Source organism: Carassius carassius, chromosome 45, assembly GCF_963082965.1.
Source record: "Carassius carassius chromosome 45, fCarCar2.1, whole genome shotgun sequence".
NCBI lineage: Eukaryota > Metazoa > Chordata > Actinopteri > Cypriniformes > Cyprinidae > Carassius > Carassius carassius.
The window spans coordinates 16,748,395-16,772,779 of record NC_081799.1 but is presented as its reverse complement, the minus strand read 5'-3'; the positions used below and the strand labels follow the sequence as shown (position 1 = coordinate 16,772,779).

At 37.0% G+C, this 24,385-nt stretch overlaps 1 pseudogene; it reads left to right on the top strand.

Annotated features, from left to right (window-relative positions):
- LOC132127684 (uncharacterized) overlaps positions 1–24,385 on the top strand; it is a 90,204-nt pseudogene that overhangs the window by 36,069 nt on the left and 29,750 nt on the right.

The window sequence follows — 24,385 nt, the reverse complement described above, 5'->3', positions numbered from 1 at the left end:
GCTAATGGGATTTTATTGGGGGGACTGAAGACCCAGCTCATCAAAAAGGAGAGATGGAAGGAAAACAAAACAGATGGAGGAGAAGAGGCTGAGAGAGTTTTATAGGCGTTTTCTTCAGTGTCTGCTTGTCTTAAGTTATGTCGAACAAGAATGTGCAACCCTACTGGTTTACCGTTAGAAATAAGGACTCACACACTTGCATCTCTCAAATACACAGACACACTCAAAACATGCGCGCTCTGCTAAGCAAACATCCATGTGCATGTAACTGATAGATACACATATAAAACGCATTAAAATTCTACATAACGTGCATGCTTGAAAAGATGAAAGAGATGGAATTACAGTGAAGATTTTATGATAGTCTGTGCATGTCAATCTGATTTTTTAGATAACATAAATCGAGTGCCAAACTTTGCGCTTTAAAGTGTGCATTACTTCTAGCTGAAAAGAGCATTTGCTTGACAGCATTTGAAAAAAAAAAAAAAAATCACATTTCCCAGATTTCAGCTGTTAATTGCAGCAGTTTTATGTCACAAGTAGATTGTTTAGATATGATGAAAGATGCAAAACGGCATCGCGTCTGACTGGATGTCATATACTGTAGATGGTAAACAGCTCTTTAAATCAACGTCAGAGGAAAGACTTCATTTAAAACTAACCCATAAAACAGTGAAGTGTGTTGTCGTTTTAAACCTTGTTTATCTCTCTCATTTCAGCAGATTTACATCTGTGTGTGTAAGGCAGAGACAGAAAGTCTTTTTGGAGCGCTAATACTATAATAGAAACAACCTGACATAGATAGCAGTTCCTTAGTGGGTGATTTAACTGTCTTTTGTCATGCTGTTCTGCTTAAAACAAACGCACTGCTCTGTTAGTGTTTTCAGGGTTTGGCTCTACAGCATGTTTACTGAGAACAGATGCTCTTCTAACTTTCTGAACACTAGCTGTGCACACTTGCTTTTGTCGTTTACCATGCTTCATTTTTTATTGTAATGTTTTTCATGTTTTATGGTTTTACTTTAAGGATACACTTTAGTACATTAAAATATGATCATACACTAAAAAAAAAATTCCCATATTTCTTTATTTTTTTACTTAAACTGGAAATTTGGGCTGAACATATTGACAGGTTCATCATTTTCTAATTGAACATGACATGAACATGATTTGCTACTTTCTTTCTACTTGGGCGTGGCATTCTCTTACTAGAGATATTCGATTGGACAAAATCTGTTTAGTGCAGAATGAGAATATTTTTAGAGTAAAAATACTGTAAATGTTATTTTATGTTAAGTTTAAAGTTTTACTGCATTCAGACCATTTTTAGTAGGATTCTCTATGAGGGTGAATTCAGTTTCAACATTTATATTTATATATATATATATATATATATATATATATATATATATATATATATATATATATATATATATATATATATATACATATATATATATATATATAATTTATTATTATTATTATTATTATTTTTTTTTTATTATTACTTTTTTTTTTACATTGATTTACATAGCAGTAAGACAGAGCAAATTTTTAACAAATCTTAAGACGGAGAAAATAATATTTTATATAAATTTAGCAGCAGTTTAGCTCTAACTGTCACCGTTGCATACAGATCTGTGTGCTCAACCACAGGGCAGCTGCTAAACTGATTCAGAGACAGTGTTACCGTGTAATCGGGTTATCTCCGAGGTGGAAAAGAGAGGAAAATCTATGCCCTGATTAGATAAAAGGCATTGCTTCCAGCCATAACATCTAACCATAATATGACATCGGATAGGCTCTGGGCTCTGGCAATGTGAAAAATAGGTCTCTGTTTTTGTCATCCTCTGTTTCTTTATTTATTTACTGTAATTTTAGATTTTAGAAGGGAACATCTGTTTTGATTTGAATGTTGGATAACGACGGTTTAATGGATCATGCTATGGATAGAGTGAAGAACTGTGGGATGTTTGTGATTGATGTGGATGGGAGACTTGAGTCACCGCTCTGGTTTTTCAAAATAGTCTGCCAGGGAATTTTTCAGGGATGGATAAGAGTGAATGTAAGAGTTTGGTGAAGAAGCAAGTAAATGAGACTGATATGACATGTTACAAAATGAAATAAAATATAAAGTTGTAAAAAAAAAAAAAAAATTGCTTTCAAATAATCACAGCTTGGTTGGACTTGTGGATGTTAACTTTGTATAACTTAATTTTTTCCCATAGTACACAAAATGATATGATTATATGATGATTATAAACTATAAAGTTTTAAAACAGACAAATCACTGACATTAAATTGCCATTTACTTTCATGATGTGAAAATGAGCGGCTTGGATGCTATAAATATCTCCTTTTGTTTTCCACAAAATGACAAAAACATTATTTTATTTTATAAAAGACCATGGATTAATACGAAAGAAAAAAACTAGCACAGCTATATAATTGTTTGCCAGGGGCAATAGTCAATTAAACAGTTTAACAGTCATTATTTTCAAATATTTGACTATAGTAACACTGCGATTGACCAAAAAGAATCAAGTATTGCAGGGAGAAGAGCAATAATACTGTCTAATATTATTTTCCCCCTTACCCCTTGTTACATCAGCTGAAAAAGTTATTAAATTTTGATGAAACTTTATGTAAGCAAGCATTTTTGGTCTTTAAAGTGACATGCACTGATGAATCATGCACAATAACAGCTACATTTTCATTAAGAAAGTAAATGGGGTCAATTTAGCTTTTATGTTGTCTTTAACAAGAAACAGAGGGCCTTAGGTTGATTGCTCTGCTCCCATGGATAGATTTTTTATAGATATTTATAAAGAAATGAGAGAGCGGGTGACAGAACCAACGGGTGAGTCAGAGCGAGGAAGAAAGAAAGTAACCCTGTCCTGGCGCTAACAGCTGTGTTGCAGCTGCCAGTGGCTCCTGCTGAGGGTGAGCAGCTCAATTCTCCAGGGTCAGATCTGTGGTATGGCGGTATCCGTGGCAACGGGCTTTGGGCCTGTGCGGCAAGAACAATCCTGCCTCTGAGATCTGAGCCCTGTGCTCTGAGCTCAACACACCGGAATGTTCTACACCAAGAGAGGGAAAATGGTGCAGAGGATATGTATTAGGGGTGAAATGTACATGAATTTGTACCAAATCGTCACAGTTCAAACCGTCACAGTATGAACATCTCGGTTCGGTGCATGAGGGCTTACAGCGAATACAGGCAATTCACCCCCAATCCAGAAGGGGGCGCCCGCAGCAATGCAACACTGTTTGATAACCGGCCGCCTGCAGAAGAACAGCAAATGCCATGAATTGCGCACTTGAAAACAAAGCCCACTAGACAGTGACCATGTGCTGACCCTGGAGGCGTCTTTCGCAGACTGGCAAAGGAGTATACTTTAAAGGCTCTCAACTGTTTGCGAAAAGTAGCTAGGCCTTTCACAATAACAACTTTTTGTTGTGTAATATATTGCCCCAGAAATAATTGCAGTAAGCAATATAATTATTATTTGAAAGACCATTTTATGCCACTGAATATATAATCATAATGTGACAGCATAATAATGCTGTACCATTCCACCCCTAATATATATAGGCATACACACACACACACACACACACCAATTCTGGTATGAAACTCTAGATGGCACTGTCCCATAGGTCTAACTTAATCTGACATATTGACATCATTATTACATGGCACAGCTGATTGGTTCTCTACTGTATCAATAGCCAGTGAGCTCGCTGCTCAACATTCAAATATATGATTGTAGCAGTTGCAGTGAGAAAACCCTCCACCTTCCCCAGCTCCACCTGTATAGATCTGCTACAGGGTGGTCATGTAGTTTATGTTATATGGGGGTTATTTCATGTTATGTGTGCACCATCATCATGTGGATTTATGGGCAGTAGCAAGTCAAGTTATTTGCTCTGTTGCAGCAGCGTAGCAGATCTGTTCTGCCAAGACCATTATCATGGCAATCCCTCTGATATACATGTATAATAAAAGAGGAAAAAAAGGATAGAACATGAGAAGACACAAAGTAGAAGTGAAAAGTCAGACACTAAAGGGGTACATTTTTGGAAGTAAGACTAAAAAAAGTGGTCTGGTCTGAGAAAGAGAAAGAAAAAAATAGACAAATATGGTCTTAGCCAAACAGAATAGTGGATGTCAAGTTACCAGGTCTTTTGGAGTCCCCTAAAGCAAGCCGGCTGGAGTCGGTCTTATCTCCTGGCTCCAGCTCCGGCCCACAGCAGTCTGGCCCATTGAGCTTCTCTCAGCGTGCAGCCTGCAAACATCGTTTTAAATCTGAAGCTTCATTAAAAAATCATCCTGCAGCATCCACAATGATATTAAATATATTAAACAGGTATCCAAACAGGCACAAAACCTGCAATGCTCTTTTTGACAAGCACAATGGGGCGAACAGTTGTGGCACTTTTGCACACAAAATTTCAGTGAAAAAAATTCTGCATAATCAGGTACTGAAATAGCACTGTGCAGTGTTTTTATTATTATTGTTGTTATTATTTTTATTATTGTTTGTTGTTAATATGATTTGATGTTGGATATTCAATTGGGCACTGATTTTCCCCTTTTTAGAATAATATTACCTTTGAAATCTTCGAATGCTTGAAAATGTAAAATTTACTTTTTAAATATAATCTTTAGCCAATATTAAAATGTATATAATTTTTTAATACTGTACATTACAATATTGATGCCTAAATTCACTTAAAATAAATTATTTAGATTTATTATTATTATAATAATTATTACTATTATTTTATTTTTATTTTATATTATTTATATTTTTAGAAAAAATTATAATACAGGACCTGCTATTTACTTTTATTTATTATTATTATTATTATTCATAATATCTGTATCAGTCAGAGGTTGCAGGGAAATATGTATCATCTACAACTGTTTCTGTTTTTGTGTTTTATAGAAATTTGGGAAACACTTTAGTGAGCACTATTGATTATTAAAGGGATACTCCACCCCAAAATTATAATTTTGTCATGAATCACTTACCCCCATATTGTTCAAAACCCGTAAAACCTTTGTTCGTCTTCGGAACACAATTTAAGATATTTTGGATTAAAACCGGGAGGCTTGTTTGTCTCCCCACATCACCATAGTGCCGTTTTGGAGAATACACAGGCAGCGTACACCAGGGGCGGAGCCGGGGGGTGGCTAATTGGGCTTAAGCCCTGAATATTTTGTCAAAAGCCCCAAATCTTTTGTTTTTTGAAACTAACTTCAACTTTGTTTCATCTCAGTCTTTCAGACTGGAGCGGCAGAAAATGAAACAAAAGCTCTATTACCGTGCATGGTGGCGGATGGTAAAGCATCGTGCATCACTCAGCTTGTTTGCTAACTGCCAATAAAAACTAACGAAGAAGAATATAAATCTTCTTCGTCATTGTCATCAGGGGCTGGCGGGCTTTTTTATTTCTCTGGCGTCGTAGTGAGCTCACTGGCTAACCGGCTGAAATTAACATTATGGACATAACAACATTTTTTAAAAGGAACACTATCAGTAAACCTCACCGGCCGGAGAGAGATTCAGAAGCAGCGTCAGACGAACCATGGACAAATGTTACAGGTTTGTAAATCCGCTGTTGTAACACTTGAGTTAGGTGACTGTATTGCTGGCTAGTTAGCGAGTTAACATTAGGTGTTATTAAGAGAAATTAGTTGCTAATAGAGATGGGCGGATGAATTGTCTGATGATTTGTCTCGTAGTTTACATCAAATTCCAATTTTACTTATGTAATGGTTGCCTCTTTTTAGTTGCCAGGGGTGAAAATGAGTCATCCTTAACATTTTTGGTGTTTTGGATTCACTACAGCTGGAGAACAATTAAATACAAAATTGGTTGTAGGCTCTACTGGGTAAGTAACCATCATCATTTTTTCCAGACATTGTATCGATTTTTAGGCATTCTATTATCTCTAACAGCCTGAAAAATAGTGCATTTAGCTGACGTAAATGGGAAAAAAATCTCCCCGGGGCAGTATGCCACTGGACCCCCCTAGGTTTGGTCTAAGCCCCAAATTTTTACATCGTCTGGCTCCGCCCCTGGCGTACACTCTTCTGTGTCAGCTGTGCCACAAGGATGTGCTGTTTTCTTTCAAATCAAAGCATAAATGCACGTAGAAAACGTATCCTTGTGGTGCGGCTAACACAGAAGAGCGTACGCTGCCTGCATATTCTCCAAAATGTTGCTATGTTGATGTTGGGAGACACAGAGAAGATGAATTATTGAATGAAGTTGTTATTTTTGTTTTCTTTTTATACAATAAGTATTCTCGTCGCTTCATGACGTTACAGTTGAACCACTGGACTATTCTGACAATGTCTTTCATACTTTTCTGGACCTTGACATTTTAATTTATTTGGCAGTCTATGGGACAGCCACAAGCCTCCCAGTTTTCATCCGAAATATCTTAAATTATGTTCCGAAGACAAATTAAGCTTTTATGGTTTTGGAACGACGTGGGGGTAAGTAATTAATGACAACATTTTCATTCTGGAGTGTAGTATCCTTTTTACTAGTTACTTATTAGCATGCATATTACTAGCACATTGGCCGTTTTTTAGTAGTACTTCAAAGCACATATCATCTCATAAAGCCTTATTTTGCCTGGTAATATTCTAGATCCTTTAACCCTACCCAGTATACCTAAGCATAACTACTACATCCTCCTTACTTACTTATCAATAAGCATCAAATTAGGAGTTTACTGAGGGAAACTTCTTAGTTAATAGTGAAGATGTGTGCCCTAATTTAAAGTGTATTTTAGTATCCCTGTAGTTTAATTTGTATATTTTTCCTTTGTAAACATGAAGTACTCTATAGCATCTTTACAGCAATAAAAAGTTGCTTTGAAATCACAGCATCTCACATCATCTTGCAGTTATGAAACAGCCATTGTCCTCTGTTAAAAGCAGTTTATTTTTGAAGTCACACATTATAGCTGAATTTATAAATCTGCCACCCACAGTCCTTCTGGACGGCCCTCAGCGACCAGCTGCCTCTTGTTTGGTATTGTCTATATATTTCATACTCAAGATTTCATTTACATGAGGAGCTGACGAAGTGTTGATGAACTAAGGAGAGATACGGCATATCACGCTAACCAGGCATGAAAAACTTCACCTAGCATTAGATTGACAGCAGAAGTTAGTGTATTAATATTCATTTGAGTGCTAATGGAAGTTGTTTAGATTTTGTAAACATCACTCGTGAGTTAGTGTGCGCTGTTAATCACATACGCAAAACGCGGTCAGTTAGTCTCTGTGAACACTAATATGATTAGCCAAGAGTTTAGGGGGCAAAACAAGCTACATTTGCGCTTAAACAACCGTGAGTATTCTGTCAGAGCGATGATGGAAATATGTACAGAATGATGTGCGTTCGGGGGAGCACAGTGAGAGTTTCCATGGCAACAGGATTCCTGCGAAAAGGTCAACGTCGAAGGCAGACTTGGAAAAGCACAAGAGGATTATTGGGGATTTAGCGGCGAGTAAAATCATTTTTATTCTCTTTTTATGTATTTTTTTGTCCTATCTGAATGACGATAAAAACACTGGATATGAATAGTGCAATTATATTGCTTAAAAAACGTCTCGCTCTCCCTTTATATGATTCCTTGCCTTGTTCCTTTGAAGTGAAATTGAAAAGAGAAAGAGTTGTGGACGGCGGTGGTGCTCTGCTTTGTGCTTGGTGCTGATACGCATTCTTCTTCCCCCTCAATCACTTCTTCCCTCTCTCTCTCCTTCCTCCCCCCCTTCCCTTTCCACTCACTTTAATTAAGTCAGCCTCCCTGGCATGGCTGCCAAAGATAATTGGAGTGGGTTTTGGATGCCATTTACTCGAAATGTCGCCTGTTTCTTTCTCTTTTTTTATTTCCTCGTCTCTGCCACGTTCACTAATTTTCTTCCTCTCTTCTTGTCGTTTATGAGATAGGGATTAACCTGAGGTGTGTGCCATGCAGGTATGCATCACAGACGTAAGACAATTTATTAGCCAACTTTGTGGGCGAAGATTACGTTTCTTTAACTTGCTTTTAGAAATAGTTCTTGCGATATTTTTGGAGCACTTGAAGGAACTTTTATTATATGCTATATACGTATAATCTCAGGCAATTAGTCATGCAAACTTAATTAACATTTTCTTATACTAACCATTTTTTTATTCACCCCTAAATTATTATTATTTTTATTTTTTTAATGTATCTGTGCACCGTTTTGAGTTCAGTAAAATCTTCCTCCAAAAATATATATTGTGTATTTATTGATCAGTTTTCATATGGTGATCATATAGGTCTTTAGAGATTCTAGATATTACATCACAGGTTCTTGCATTGCTACATGAAGTTAAAGTTTGTGCAGGTTGGTTGCAGACAAGTACATACATGCTTTAGATCAATAGGTTATACGGTTTCAGTCGGCCATAATTTACTGAATAAATTCAACCATGCACATTGAAAAAGTCATGTGACTTTGCGCTATGAGATGGGATAACTTGACTAACCAGTGGACCGATCTCGTTCACAGCATCTGTATGTTGTTTTTGGTCATTCTGAAATGCCTGAGGAAAGTCTGTCATCAAAGTATTTCTGTATATTTATTGTCTTGCATGAATGCATTCCCAAACAGCAGCACCCACCTCAAAAGCAATGACTGCATTTATTGTGTTACATCTGCTCTCTCTGAAGCGCAAGTAATTTATTACATATGAACATTTTTATATTCAGTGGCTTCTAGTTTTCTTAAAGATATTTAGTATCAGTTTACCAGGAAGAGACAATTTTGTTTTCTTTGACTCGTTGGACAGAAAATGGTGCTCTGTTCGCAAATGTTTTATACGATATTTAAATTTTGTTAAATTTGAATCTTTGAATGGAAACATAGCCAATGTTTTATAAGTTATCTCTGTTACACTTTATTTTAAAGTCTAATTCTCACCAACTACTGTAGTTGCTTAGTAGCATGCATATTACTGGCCTATTGGCTGTTTATTAGTACTTATTAGTTGCCTTATAGTTAAACTTATAGTTGACCTATTAATGCCATATTGAATGACCATGTTCTAGATACCTTGACCCAACCCAATTCCTAAACTTAACAACTACCTTAATAACTACTAATAAGCAGCAAACTAGGAGTTTATTGAGCAAAACCTCTTAATTATTAGTTAATATGTGTTCATTAATATGACAATATCATTATTGTCAGGGTAACAAATTTGAGATTTGCTTTTATTTAAACATGGCACCAAAACACTCATGTCGGTCAAACATCTATCATGTCAAACAAAATAATTTTTAATAATAATAGTGGGGTTAACAAATATAATGAATTAATTTACTTGTTTTGGAAAAATGTTGTTGCGTTGATCTTTCTCAATTGTTTTTTTTTTTTTTTGATCATTCCTTAGGAAGTACTCTTTGCTTTCAGAGAGATTATTTGCTTTTATGAGTATAGCCAAGCTATACAAGCAGAATATAAATGTACTACAGCTCACTTTGCTGCCAATTTGTCAGGTTAATCCTTAGTTTTGTAGCCAGAAATCTGATTTATTGCGTGTGATGTACTTTCATGTTTTATTGACGACATCTGTTGTGTTTCACAGCCCAGGGCTGTTGTTATGTAGTGCTGTTATGTAATCAAGTGGTATAAAACTTTATACAGTACCACCCATTATAGCATGTCTGTTCATGCCGATCTCCTTAGACATCAGCGTGTCACAGTTTAGCGTACACGTGTCATAGTTTTTGAGCTTGTGCTTGTAGTAGCGTGTGTGTTCTGGTCATAGTGTGTGGTGACTGTAGCGGGAGTCAGTGAGTGAGGCCTCCTATCAATCATGCTGGGCTGCTGAAAAGGGTTGCACTGGGCCAGGCCACCCATCCAGCCGGCCACGGCAGGGGGATCCAATATCCCCCCAGCTCTAATGTACTCCAGATGGCCAGGGCAGAGCACTGGGGCAAGCCAGGGCCTCTCTGTACACCTCCAGAGAGACTGGGAGCGAGAGCGCAGGGCGATCTGTCTGCATAGCTGCAGTGTGTGTACTTTAGAGAGGAGACGCCCTGACCGTGGGGTTCCACTGAAGTGTGTTTGCTGAGCTTGCCGTATATGCACACACACATTCTCTTACTATGTGTCATACAAAACACCTTCATGAGCCTCATATAGAAGTATAGTAGGGGTTTAAAAGGAGTCAACATGTCCACAGGGGTTGCTCTAGAGCAGGGGTTTTCAAACTGTGGGTCGCGACCCACTCGTGGGTCACGGAATGGAACAAGGTGGGTCGCACAAAGTCACTTGGCTGCAGCTAATTTTGCGTTTCAATGACACACAGACACTAACACAGTTCAGTCTAGGGCTGCACGAATGTGACGAGTGGGGCGGGGCCTAGTGCCATGGGAACAGAGCTAGGCCGGTGGAGTGATTGGGAAATGAGCAACACTCACCGGTCTCAAGAACCACGGAGGAGATCGGAAAGATACAAAAGAGGAGCGATGACAGTGAAGGACGAGAGAGGACCAGGCCTGGGTTTTATTTTGTGTTTGTTTTTTATTTGTGCACGGCAGTCATCCGAGAGGGGCTGTCGCGCTGTTTTGTGTTTATTTGGTTATTAAAACTTTGTTTGATTGTCCGCCGGTTCCCACCTCTTTCCACGAAGGAGTCATCGAGGCGGTGGGCTGGAGTGAGTTCGCCCCCCCCCCCCCCCCCCGGCAACTCACTCCAGCCCACCACATCGAGCACCCTCGGCGGCAGACTCCTTCGCCCTGCTCGATGGCACTGCGGATTCACCCCAGCGGCGAAGGATCTTCGGCAGCGCGCCCCTCCTTCCTCCCTGGCTTCGGCACCAGTGTAAAACATTAAAATCTTCACAATCACAGGAAGAAGGAGGCGGGAACTGGGAACCCACTCATCACAACGATATAGCCCACCAACATTAATAATGAACTGCAATATCCTTAGTGTGATTTTCAAATTGCAATTAAGTCCGTGTGCGTTGCGTGTTTTGAAGGTCTCAGAGCAATGTCATTAAAAGGTTCAATCGGTCTTTTTTTACCTATTTCACAATTATTTTAATCTCCAAACTGTTTTAGATAGTTCTGCTTTGCTTCTTATGCTTTTCTAAAAAAGTGTTGGATTGTGCTCCGTTCTCGCCGACACACACGGAAGGATCATGAATGCAACAAAACACAGCAGCGCAGATCACACTTCACTGGAGTGAGCCTGCTTCACGTTTTTATGGACACTACATATTTTAACGCCAGTAAACAAAAATTAAAACTTGTAAATTTGTAGTGAAATTTTCAGTTGTACTCTAAAATAAAATGGTTATTTTTCTTAAATACTTAATTTCTGTCATAAAAATTTTAAGTAAGATTAGGTTTAAAGTAATTTCACTCGTTGTTTTTTTTTTTTTTTTAATATTTTGGTGGGTCGTGAAATATATTACACTTGTCTAGGTGGGTCGTGGAATGGAAAAGTTTGGGAACCACTGCTCTAGAGGTATGATTTTACAAGCGTTGCATTAACACTAGAACTACCAAGGCAGTCATTTTGACTGTTTTTAAGTTTTAAAATGTAATAACTTGACCGTTCACATTACAGACGGCATATAATTTCTGCTTTTGTGACTTTTTCCTGTGGTTGAAGATGCATGTCAGTGTTGCCTAGCAACTTTTGTTCTAGTAGTTTTTGTATTCTATTGCTAAGCTAAAACTCCTGTTCGTAAAAAAAAAAAAAATCCAGGTTCCAGGTAGGCTATGTTAGGCTGGAAGACTATAGCCTGGCTGTTATCAATAATAGCCTACTGTAATGTTATTATAAAATAGCCATAATAATAACAGTAATGGCTATTATTATTTTTATGCTAATGTAATGCTATAGCTAATGCTTATAGGCTAATTTTAGCCCATACAAGACTGATATTGTGAAATAAAACAAACTAATGTGCAACAGTTGACAATGTTTATTATCTATACTCTCATAACAGATACATTTATTCATGGATCACGATTCCAGTGGTGGCTGCATAGAATTGTTTCTAGTTCATCTGATCCAATTTCCAATTTCAAATCCAAATTTATATATTTTATTTGTGAACTTATGTTCAGCAATTCTTTTTAATACTTAACTTTTAACTCTTCTTGTATTTTTTCCAGTCATCAGTCATCAAAGCTTGGTAAACATTACAGAAATAATTACTCAATAAAAGTTCCCACAGATCATGTTTTCAGGCCATTTTAAGTTTTATTTTGATTTAACAAATTGGTCAGAGGTGGGATTTATTGCATGAACCTATCACTGCTGAACATAAGCAGTCATATCCAGTCATATTGCAATGGAGGCATTGTCATCTCAGGATACTTTTTTTCCCCAGTCAATAATGGCTTGATTGATATAATGGATTGATCTCAGTTACTCCCCACCAAACCCACCGCAGGCTTTAGGGAGTATTAAAACTCAGTGGGCTAAGGGGAAGCAGTGTATAAATGGCCATGTATACACTAAACCATTTCCTGACCAATGTGAACACGAGTGAAATCTATGTGAGTAACTTTACACCCTCATGCAAAACGTCTAGTCACGTGAATTCCTATTAAAATGACTGGATTTCAAAGAGCAAAGGTAAATGTGACCACACCTGTAGTATATCTAATCTGTGGTTTTTTTTTTTACTTTAGGAAAATTCCCACATAAAGGAAGTAGAATAGGAAGTAGAAGTTTTTTAAGGACTCTCACACCCATTCTTCAGGGGGTGGATTTTAATACAATAAAATTTATACTCATATTAACTGAAAGCATAATTCATTTTGTGATGATGGATTAAAACAACTTCATGAATTGTGGTTCTGAATTGAAAGAAAAATGTAGTTTCTTGCAGATTCCATGTGGATCTAGTCATGGCATACCAGCACCATTGATTTAGATAATGGCCCCTTTAGATGGAAGAACGCTACCATTTTAGTAAAATAAACAGTCAGAAATGGGACTGAGGGTTATTTGAAATGTTATAGATACACCAAGGAATGTGTCTGTCTCCCTGAGGCGCACATGGAAGCTTTCATGGTAACACTATATCTGATGGAAGCCATCGGCTTGCCACAGTTGTTAATGCACCTCCGGGTTCGAAACTTGGCTCAGACCTGAAGATGGCCAGAGAGAGACTTTCCATTCAATATAGCCTGTCATGTTATCCCTGAATATTCTTGGTCTCTCTTGTTCATTCTTTCAATTCCTCCGTACCCCTCTGACATCTCATCTTCTCACCCTCTATGAGTGTATTTTGTCTTGCTCTCTCTTTCCCTGACGCTCTTTCTCTCACTCCTCTTGTCTCACTGCTGCCTTTCTTTCGCCCCACTCATGATTCTCTCTCCCTGTGGCATTGCAGAGGAAATTTAATATTGGATTGTTTGGAGTTTTCAAGGATTCCATTCGGCGTAGCTCCAGGCACTACGCAAAGACAAACATCAGCTGTTGAGGCCAAGAGCAGCAAACATCGCCTCATTATCCCACCATGCTCATTTTTGCTCCACTGGTCTCGTCTCATGCTCTCTTCTTAGTGATTCTTTCTCTCTGTTAAACCTGCTGTTCAGGACGTCTCTGCTCCTGTCAAAATCAGATCAGTGTAGCAAGTATTATAAACATTTTAAAGAATCATGTTATGCAGTGCATGAAATGTTCTAGAGCTCTTTCTGTTTGGATTCTGGAACTTTTCACATTCTAAATTCTCCATGGGCACCTTGCTCTCCTTGTGTACCGATCCTCTGGTAACTTTTTTTTTTTTTTTATCCAGGAAGAAGTGTATGGAATGAAATATAGGCAAAATATGCAAAAGTGGGTTTTTGTTAAATGTGAGCCCAAATCATCACAATTAAAAGAACCAAATACTTAAACTACTTCAGTCTGTGTGCATTGAATTTATTTAATACACAAGTTTCACAATTTGAGTTGAATTACTGAAATAAATGAACTTTTCCATGGCATTCTAATTTATTGAGAGGCACCTGTATATCAACACCGCGCCAGTGGTGGTAGTTGGTCCATTACCAGCCCTAATCGTCATATCATTTACATAGACTACAAGAAACATTCCTTTAAGTTTAATAAAATTATTTTTAATTATTATTTTTTTATTTTATTAAATTTTTATTTACTATATATATATATATATATATATATATATATATATATATATATATAATTTTAAATTAGTCCATTAATGTGAATAAGAATTGAATGGTCACCTCTACTATTGTAGGTTATGTTTTCGCCATCAGAAAATAATTTGAGGAATTATGAGAGGTTAAGCTGTTACACATACATTTCTAACTTGTAAATTATTGAAGCCAAATACTTACATTTCCCCAAGCTGTTTAGCTGTAGTACAGTATTCATAGACTTAATCATGAAGCAAGCACACAGTTGCCCCAGTTTTAACTCAATTTATATTAACCCTGTTGCAGATGGATGCACAGAGGAAGACGAGTAAGAAGTGCAGTGTGAGAGTACTACACTCAAACAACACCAGAAAAGGCCGTTTTTGTCAGAGCCCTTGTTATTCTTAATTTTGACATTAATTTTCAAAATATCAGTTGTCTGTCTACTTGATCTGTAATAATCAGTATCGGCATCGGCCCTGAAAAATGCATATCGGTCGACCCCTAATAGATAGAGTGATGGATAGATTATAGACCGATAGATAGATCATATAAGTAAAGATAAAAAATACCTTGTATATTTCTCTCCCTCCATCATGGCTTTTATTGACCTATACTCTCTTCAGCATCCCCTTGCCAAGTAAAACATCTTGTTATTGGGTTAACATTACCTCATTGGCTTGTCTTTACCTCGCACTTACAGATCCCGTATGAAATGTGTAGATTTTAAACAGCTGCACTCCGCTCATGAACCTCCATGTTCAGTGAGATACTGTGAAATTTCACCGGAGCCGATAGATTATGACAGTTTAGCCATATGCCTCATCAGTGTCAAGTGTGCGCTGATCATTTGACCCTCCCTGCCGGGCTCTGTTGGCCAGTCCGAACATACGTGCCTGCTGCAGAGTCTCCTTGCAGCCTCTTCTGAAACTTGTACTCTTCATTAGGAATCTGCTGACAATCAGAGCAGTCAGAGAGTGTGTGATAATCCCCCCTCTCATTAACCCCCCGTGGCTCTCTCTGTGAGAGCACACACACTTGCTCCAGAGGTTTTTTACTCCATTTTTTTTTTTTTTTTTTTGGGAAGGAATGGAAGGGGTTTGAACCCTCCGCAAACTGATCACACTTGCCCTAATCCTACTTCCACATTCCTGGTAGTGCCTTCTCATGATCTCTGTCTCTTTCATAATGCATGCATAGCACCTTATTCATTATCCTCCTCATCGCTGGAGCTATAGCAAACCCAGCACAATGCACTCTTGTTTTACTTTGTTTTTTAATCTATCTATCTATCTATCTATCTATCTATCTATCTATCTATCTATCTATCTATCTATCTATCTATCTATCTATCTATCTATCTATCTATCTATCTATCTACCTACCTATCTATCTATCTATCTATAATATATATATATATATATATATATATATATATATATATATATATATATATATATATATATATATATATATATATTGTGTGTGTGTGTGGGGGGGGGTATATGGGGCATATATATATATACAACCCCCACAATAACCAAAACTAGCAAGAACCCCCCCCCCCCCCCACACACACACACAATATTTTATACTATGGTCGCATCAGGCTATTAATTAATTATTTTTCACTTTTATAAGTGCAAAGTTTACTTACGAACCAAACTAAGCAGTCTTCAGCACAATATAACTGAAGCGCAGTTCACGAGCGGTAAACAAATCACTGTATACTCTGCGTGCATTCACCTGTGTGCTCGAGAAGTGTGATAAGATTCTCCTATCACGAAGCTGATAGTCAAATATGTGATCTATTTGAATTATTTAGAGAAACAGCCACTGTAAAATGCTATAGAGAAAGTTGAAAAGTGTCAAAAAAACTAAAATGATTTATGAAAAAATAAGAAAACAGTCTTGAACAAGCACTAACATGTATTAAAATATTTTTAAACTACTAATGACCACCTTTACTAGAATGTATCATGTTTTATTGTAGACTTGTTTATTTTGTAAAACTTGTGGCGATTTTCCACTGCATGGTACGGCTCCGTACTGTTCACTTCGGTGGGGGTTTCCAATGGGTACAGCATCTGGTACTTTTTTAATCCAAGTGAACCGTACTGTTATATATATTTATTATTAATAAACATGTCTTACACTTGTGTAAATGGTGTGGGTGTTTGTATGTATGTATGTATGTACTGTATATATATATATATATATATATATATATATATATATATATATATATATATATATATATATATATTGACACACACACACAGACGTGTTTGATAATATAATTTAAAAAATCTAAATGTATTAAAAATACAATTTATTTAAATATATAAAGTATGTATTTAAATATATGAATATATTTGAAATAATCATTAATACTAATAATGATTTAATATATTATATACATATACAAAAACTATTTTTATATTTATATAATAAAAACAATAATCAAAATTTATAACAATAATATTTATTTAGTTAGTTAGTTCAGAGCTTGTAAAAGTTTTTATAATTGCCTACAGATTTCAATGTTTTATTTTATGCTTGAAGGCTTCCTAAAACAGTCCTGTTTCCAAGGAATGTCACACTATTCCATTAACAGCAGCTGAGTGGAAATTGATGGATGACGTGCTAAATGGGTTAAAAACGGACGTAAGTGACCACCTTTTCCATCGGTTCAAAGAATCACTCAACAAGCGTCTGCTGAAATGACTCCTACAGAATGATGTATTAGCACAAACTGCTTTCTGATCTCACGACACATTTATCACAGACAGGTTCTCTGGTTTTTTGCCGCATCCACCCAAAGTATCACCAAGCGACAGAGTTGGATGCCTCGTGGTAAGATTAGGAGGTATCCATTTAAACAGCCCTGCAGATTGGGAAAGCGAGATAACGCACACACTGTCCCCTTACCCGTATCTCTGCTCAACATGAGAGCAACCAAACCGATTTGACAGCAAGCTCTTGAAGATTACCTTCCTTCTCTATGAGCTCAGGAGTTCCAATTTCGGCAGAATTCCAGCCTTCAATATTCAGATTTTTATCAGTGCAGTAAGGAAAAGAAACCATGGTGTGTCATCGGCAGGAACGGCCACTCGCTCTTGTGTGCACTAATGACATCAAGATGCGATTGCAACACGGTGACAGAATGATACACACTGTTCACACACCCACACAAGCACATAAAAGTTAGAATAATCTCAGGGTACTTGAAATGAAGCTTTTGGTGCATTTTCTAAAGATTGCCAATGTATTACATTTAATGGATGGGGCCAAGCAGCATTGAATTCTGTTCTAAAGAGAGCTATTAGCTTTTTGCCCTCTTAGCTTGTTATACAGTCGAACCAGTCTACGTGTTGTACGTGCACACCTCTCTTTTATCTCAGTTGCTTACCAGGAAGTGTACTGAAAACAAGCCAAAGGATATCCTTTGCAGTTCCATACAGTATCTCCAGCATTACACTGATTTTAGGCCACAGTTAATACAGGTTTCTCAAAGTCTCAAAGTTATAGATCCATTCCTTCCATACTTGTGCAGTCTATTGAGAAAATGCTAATTATAATAAAAGCTTTTAGCTATGCTAATGAGGTCATCTGCATGTGAATTATCGGGCCTCTGGGAATAACAAAACTTCACCACACAGTAAGGTTCCACAACACCCATTTTAGCGAAGATTTAAATCCAATTCTAAAAAGCAGGACGCTTTGGAATTATTTCTAGATCTACCATATCCAAATAATCATTAGCATAAATAAAAAGGCAAGTGGAATTGCAGATAGATTGGATAAATGGTGAATGAAGATTCTGAATGTCTCAGACACATACAGTATGCATACTGTGCACAGAACGCAGATTTTCTTGGAGCATTTCTACAGATGACCTTTCTAAATTTAGCAAAATTGCCAATGTACAAGCAGTGCAGGCTGAGTGGAATACTGTATCCCACAATGCAGTGAGCTGAATTTGACCTTACATTAAAGTGAAAACTAAAGAGACTTTTTTTTTTCTTAATATGGTCCAAACAAACATTGTATGGATAGAAAAACCACTAAGACATTTTTTCAAAATATCTTCTTTTGTGTTTTGCAGAAGAAAGAAAACCAAGGTCTGTAAATAATGACAGAATTTTCATTTTTGGGTGAACTATCTTTTTAAACCAAATGGAAAGCCATAATTTGAACATGTAGTTGAGAGAGAGAGACACACAGAGAAGGAAATTTGAGCTCATGAATATCAGAGATTAATCCTCCACCTGCGGTTCCTACAGGTTAATGAGCAGTGCTGGGACGCATGAGTCTCCCAAGCTGTTTTACACTGCTGTGTGAGAGCGTGTGTGTTTATATATGTGAAGGCAGCGTATTGCCTGAAGGTGTGTGGCCCTGGGGTGCATGTTTGCACGTCTTAATGTGCTTGTGTTTGGCCTGAGATCCTGGTCTGGATTTTTCCGTCCCCGTGCAGGGGTTCTGCTCCGACATACTGCCCTTTTCCCTTCTTCATTAATCAAACCTCAAATCTCCATCCCTTTTCTCTCCCAGTGCGCATTGGGACGCACTCGAAACGCATTGCAAATCTGCCCATGGAAGGACCTCTAATGTAGTAAATGTATTCAGGTGGGCCGGTTTTATGTATTCACTTTGGAGAAGCCCTGACTCAGGACATTAAGATTCATGATATTTGGGCATTTGTGACACACGCTCACTGTTTAAAATTATTCATTGCATTCCCTGCAGCATCTGTGACTGACAAACTTCCGCACAGGATACATAGAAAAGGAGCCAGGAAAATCACAATCAGATACACTTTGGCAGCGGCACACGCTCGCTTTGAAGATCAACAATTCCTCAGGTTAGGCACAGAAGACCGTGCTGGAGTTTGCCATGAAGTCTTTCACTGTTGATTCATACTAATCATTCATTTTACAGCTGAGGTGTGTCATTTTATTTGGTGGTTAAATACTTTCTATCCCAGTTTAATATGCAGAAACAACTGTAAGTATTTCACAGGTTGGTTCCACTGAGAATTATAAACAATGTAGTGTTTTCAAAACATTGTTTGTTAGAACCCAACCTGCCCGACAACAGCAACATGGACTCAGCCAATGGTGTGATTATGGGGTGGGGCTCTCACAATGATTGACAAAATTACTAACGAAAATGTTATTTTTTAAAGAGGGAACAGCATGCATTGTGCCAGTAATTAAGCGACTTTAATTATAAAATACTGTTATTGAAAATATGACAGGAAAAATATAACACTCATATTAAAGGGATAGTTCACCCCAAAATTGTAATTCTGTCATTAATTACTCGCCCATGTTGTTCCAAACCCGTAACACCTTCATTCATCTTTGGAACACAGATATTTGGTATACTGTCATGGACATGCATCAAATTTTGACATGGAAGAGAACAAATTGTTTTCTTTGCGTACAAATGTATTCTTATAGCTTTATAAAATTACTTTTAATCAACTGATGTCATATGGTCTATTTTAATGATGTTCTTACTACCTTTCTTGGCCTTGAATGTGGTAGTTGCATTGCTGTCTATGCAGGATCAGAAAGCTCTCGGATTTCATCAAAGATATCTTAATTTTATTTCCAAAGATGAAAGAATATCTTACGGGTTTGGACAACATGAGTGTGTTACATTTCATTTTAAAGTATCTTAAATTGGAAAAAAAAGAAGGTTATTTTAAACCGTAATAATATTTCACAATATTAAGATTTTTACTTTATTTTTGATCAAATAAATGCATCCTAGGTGAGCATATACAGGACTTTTACAATTATTAAAAATAAAAATTCTATGCTAGTGGGAATGTGCAAGTCACATTGTGAATATGTTATTTTCATAGAAAGTTTATTACAAAGAAATAGTCAGTAAATCTAACTGAAATTGATGGATATGAACTGATGATATATTGATTCAATTTAAAGGATGTTTTGTTAGTGACATCAGTGACACAGAAACACACTTTACATATAAATAGTATGATTTATTTAGTTGTTTTCAGTTTTTGAAACAACGTCCAGCGGTGTGCCACGTTGGAAGTGTCTCAAGAGAAGATGAAGGTCTGTTGTTTCTTCAGCCTGCCAGCTTGCCTGGTAAACAGATATATAAAACACCCTCTTCCCAGATGTGAGGGCTAGCTGTGAGACGCAGAGGGAGACTATGTGGATGATGATGAATGGGGTCTATAAACCACGAACCACTTCCTCCTGTACTTCAGAGCTCACCTGTTTCTGCTTAACGTGGAAAAAACCTGCTGCTCTTTTTCAGCACCGGCTCTCACGCTGAGTTCTCTGCGCTCCGTCCACAAAGGATGTTTCTAACTAACTAACAGGAACTCATTGCCCGCACACACATCTTTGATCCTTCGCCATTGTGCACAAGGATGCGTGTCTCAGACTGAGAGATTCAATACTTGGCCATTCTCCATCATTTGTTTGTAGCTGATAGCGAGAGTGGTTGCAGATGTTTAACTAAATGCCACGTCAAAATTGTGAATGCCCAGTTAAAGCGGCAGAATTTAAACATATAATCCATGAAGTTAAGTAATAATGAATTACTAAACCTTAACATTATCTTATTCATACTATTAAGTTTAAGTCTTAAACTCTGCTAAATGCAAATGCGAAGAGTTTGTGACAAAATGACATTAATGTTAGTCTCAATACTGTTGTAATGTCTTCTTCATTAGTGGAGTATATACTTTCAGTTTCCAAATTAGCATGCAGGCTTTGTCATTACTAAACAACATCTCTGACATAGTTCTATTAGCCTTGTCAGTAGCAGCTTTCCGTCAGGTGGCTGTGTTAATTATCGACTGTGATCAAACAGTCAAACAATTATGGGTGAGGGTCTGGCGGCGCAGTATTGATGGGAAGAGGGCTAACATTCGAACTCTCCCTTTTTCCCAGACACACACCAGACATGTTCAATACATCCCCACTTTACCTTCCATTTCCCCAGCCTTTAAAACGCTCTCCCTGCCAGGTGTAATTATGAGCTCAAGCCATGAAGTTATAGGCTGCAGTCTAGTTTACAGTTGAATCTATTACTGTTTCTCATGAAACACTGTAATTAAATAACTTTATACTATTTACTATTTGGCAATTAAGTTTGTTCTATTTATTTACTGTTTTATGAAGAATATTGTTATATTAAAAGCAAATTTTCTTGAATCTTTTTTAGTATTCATGCACTTCTGAAAATATGTTTCATTTTTAAAAAAATGTAATAATTTCACATTCTGTGATTAAAGCGATACACTTTAATGATTTAAAGTGATTTACACTGTTTTTTTTGGGGGGGGGGCAGTGCAATACTGTTTAGGCTGTAACAACCGTTAATGTATTATTTAATGGGAAAAAATTCAGATTTATGAGTACACTGATACCCAAAGGAGCTATAGCTACTGTTTTTTTTTAACCTTAAATGCAATTACATATATGCAAGAGGGAAATGTATACTTGTATTCAGTGAGGATGCATTAAAATGATCAAAAATGACAATTAAAATTGCATGCTGTTCTTTTGAATTTTCTATTCATGAAATAATCCTAAAAAAAAAAGTGTGACCACAAAATTATTAAGCAGCACTGTTGTTTTTAGCATTGATAATGTTTCTTGAGCACCGACTTACCATATTAGAATGATTTCTGAAGGATCATGTGACACTGGAGACTGAAGTTTCACATTTTAAAATACATTTACATTTAAAATTAGAAAATAGTCATTTAAAAAAAAATCTAAAATTCTACCAACCCATTTTGTATTGTAGTTAAATGCATAAACTTGTTTTGCAATTGACTTCAAATTTGACCTATAGTTTACTTTAATATCTTAATCTAGTCATTAGATGTTTGTTTACTTGTCTTGCAATGTGACTGTTTTTCCTATATCAATATTTAATTGATTGATTGATTAATTGATTGCCATTTTTGACTTAAAATCGTGTTGCTTCCCAAGTTTTTTTCCCAGTGACATCCTGATATCGTATACAAAGGTTTCATTCCTTTCTTATTACTTTCCTTTCTTACTGTAAAAGTGCATGTCCTAACATAGCTGTTTAGGCCAACGAGTGCATGACAGAGAAAGAATTTCTGACTGTATACCAATGAACGGATCGATGTGTTTGCATTGACCAATGCTTTAAAATCAATACCTGGTATGTTAAGTCAGAAGGTGTGATGATGTGTTTTAAAAGAGCAAGCCGGAAGGCTTAATCAAGTGCACAACTTTCACCCGCCGAGACTTTGGAGGTTTCTTTGCTTATTATAAAGTATGTGTGTGTGTGTGTGTCCATGTCTGTAAACACAGGTTTGTGAATAGAGCTGTTACCCAGTGTACACGGTGTGTATGCATTATTATTATGATGCTGCTGTGGGTACCACGCCACTCCAGGGACCGAGACTTGAGAGGCCCCCTTAAAATACCACACAATAATTGGAATTGCTTTATCTTTAGTCTCATTAATTAATGTGCAATTTTCCATTTAATTACCAACTCGCTCACAAAATTTGCAATTAAAATGAGGCGAGATAACAGCAAAGATGCCTTTCGGCTGATAGCTCTTGGAATGAGAACACAGACGTTGTGTGTAATCAGTATACACATCACACACACACAACGCTCTCAATTTGTATGATTTGGACGAGCTTCATAAAATATGCAACGCCAAGCCAGAATCTAATTTGTGCTTGGAAAATTCTTCACATTTCCACGAAGTCCAACATGAAACATGTAGAGGTGCTGATGGTGTTTATGATCATGATAACCCAAAACTGTGTGTGCGAGATCTCCTTAAAATAGCTGTTTGGTTTGTCTTGGCCCCTTCAATCATTTTCCACACACTCCTGCCAACCTGAAGATGAGCTGCGAGGGGAAAAAAAGATCTTTCCTGTTTTCCCGCTCGAACTGTTGTCTGTCTGCTGTCTGAGGAAGGTTACATCCTGTCCGCTGTCTGAGAGACTTGGCTTCTGATCTGGATTTTGCTCTGTGTCTCCTTGATTTTCCCACAATCCTCTCGATAATTCTTTTGTTCTGCTGTCCACAGAATTATTGCTGCCAACTTTGATTGATGCAAACAATTGGAAAATGTGCTTAAACATGATTCTATGCCTGATTCCAAGCTGTTAAGATATAGACTGAGCTAACAAGCTGTTCTCAAGAGAGAAAATTACTACTACTAAAGCACAGAAAAAACTTTATAGGTCACGTTTTAAATGAGTGATTTATGTCTTGTGTAATTACCGAGCAGAGCAGAGGTCCCACCCACATTAACTCGGCAGATGTGATTGTACTGTTCTTTCAGAGTAATTGTATATGATTGCTTATGTATTTTTAGTATTCTTTAAAGATTGTTAGCTTCTGCTTCTTACATATGTGGGCTGCTACTAAAAGCCTGGAGCTCAATGGTGGACTGAAAACTGTGTTTTTGGGGGTCAAACTGTCTGAAATGATCTTGATGATGATGATTTTAATATGATTTCAATAAGGGGCTGTAATGAAAATTTTAAAAAAGCAAGTTGAATATAGTTTTATATGCTTACAGCTCTCTTCTTGTGTTTGGTTGGCACTAAATCGTATTTTGCATGCACTCAGACTCATTGGAAAATCAATATGGGAGAGACAATATCCAAACATTCAAAGATGTTAATGGTAATAGACTTGGTAAGATCATATATATATATATATATATATATATATAACTTGAAATGCATTTATGTATTTAAGATTTGAAACAAGAAAACCTTTCTTTGAAATATTTTTTGCAAATTTTATGACATTTCAAAATGTGAGCAAATAATAAATAACATTTGTACTTGATAAAGCTTCACTTAGAAATGGGGTTCAGGGGTCCATGTGCAGTAACATGGGGCCAATTATCTATAGTCAGGGTTTCCCACAGTGCACCGTCTCTGGAGTCCACCCTTCCCTTGCCCAGTGTCAGTTACTCTTCTGACAACAGAACTAATGAGCCCCTGATTGGCCTGCTGGGGTTGTCATGTTTACCTTAGAAAACATTAACTCATCATGTACCTGCACCTCAAGGTGCTTATTTGGTTTTGTGGACAGAAGTACTGCTAACAGTTTTTACTGGGTTGTTGGCAATGTGTTAGATTGTCTTGCTAGAACTTGTTACTAATTTATTGGATTTAGTGACATTA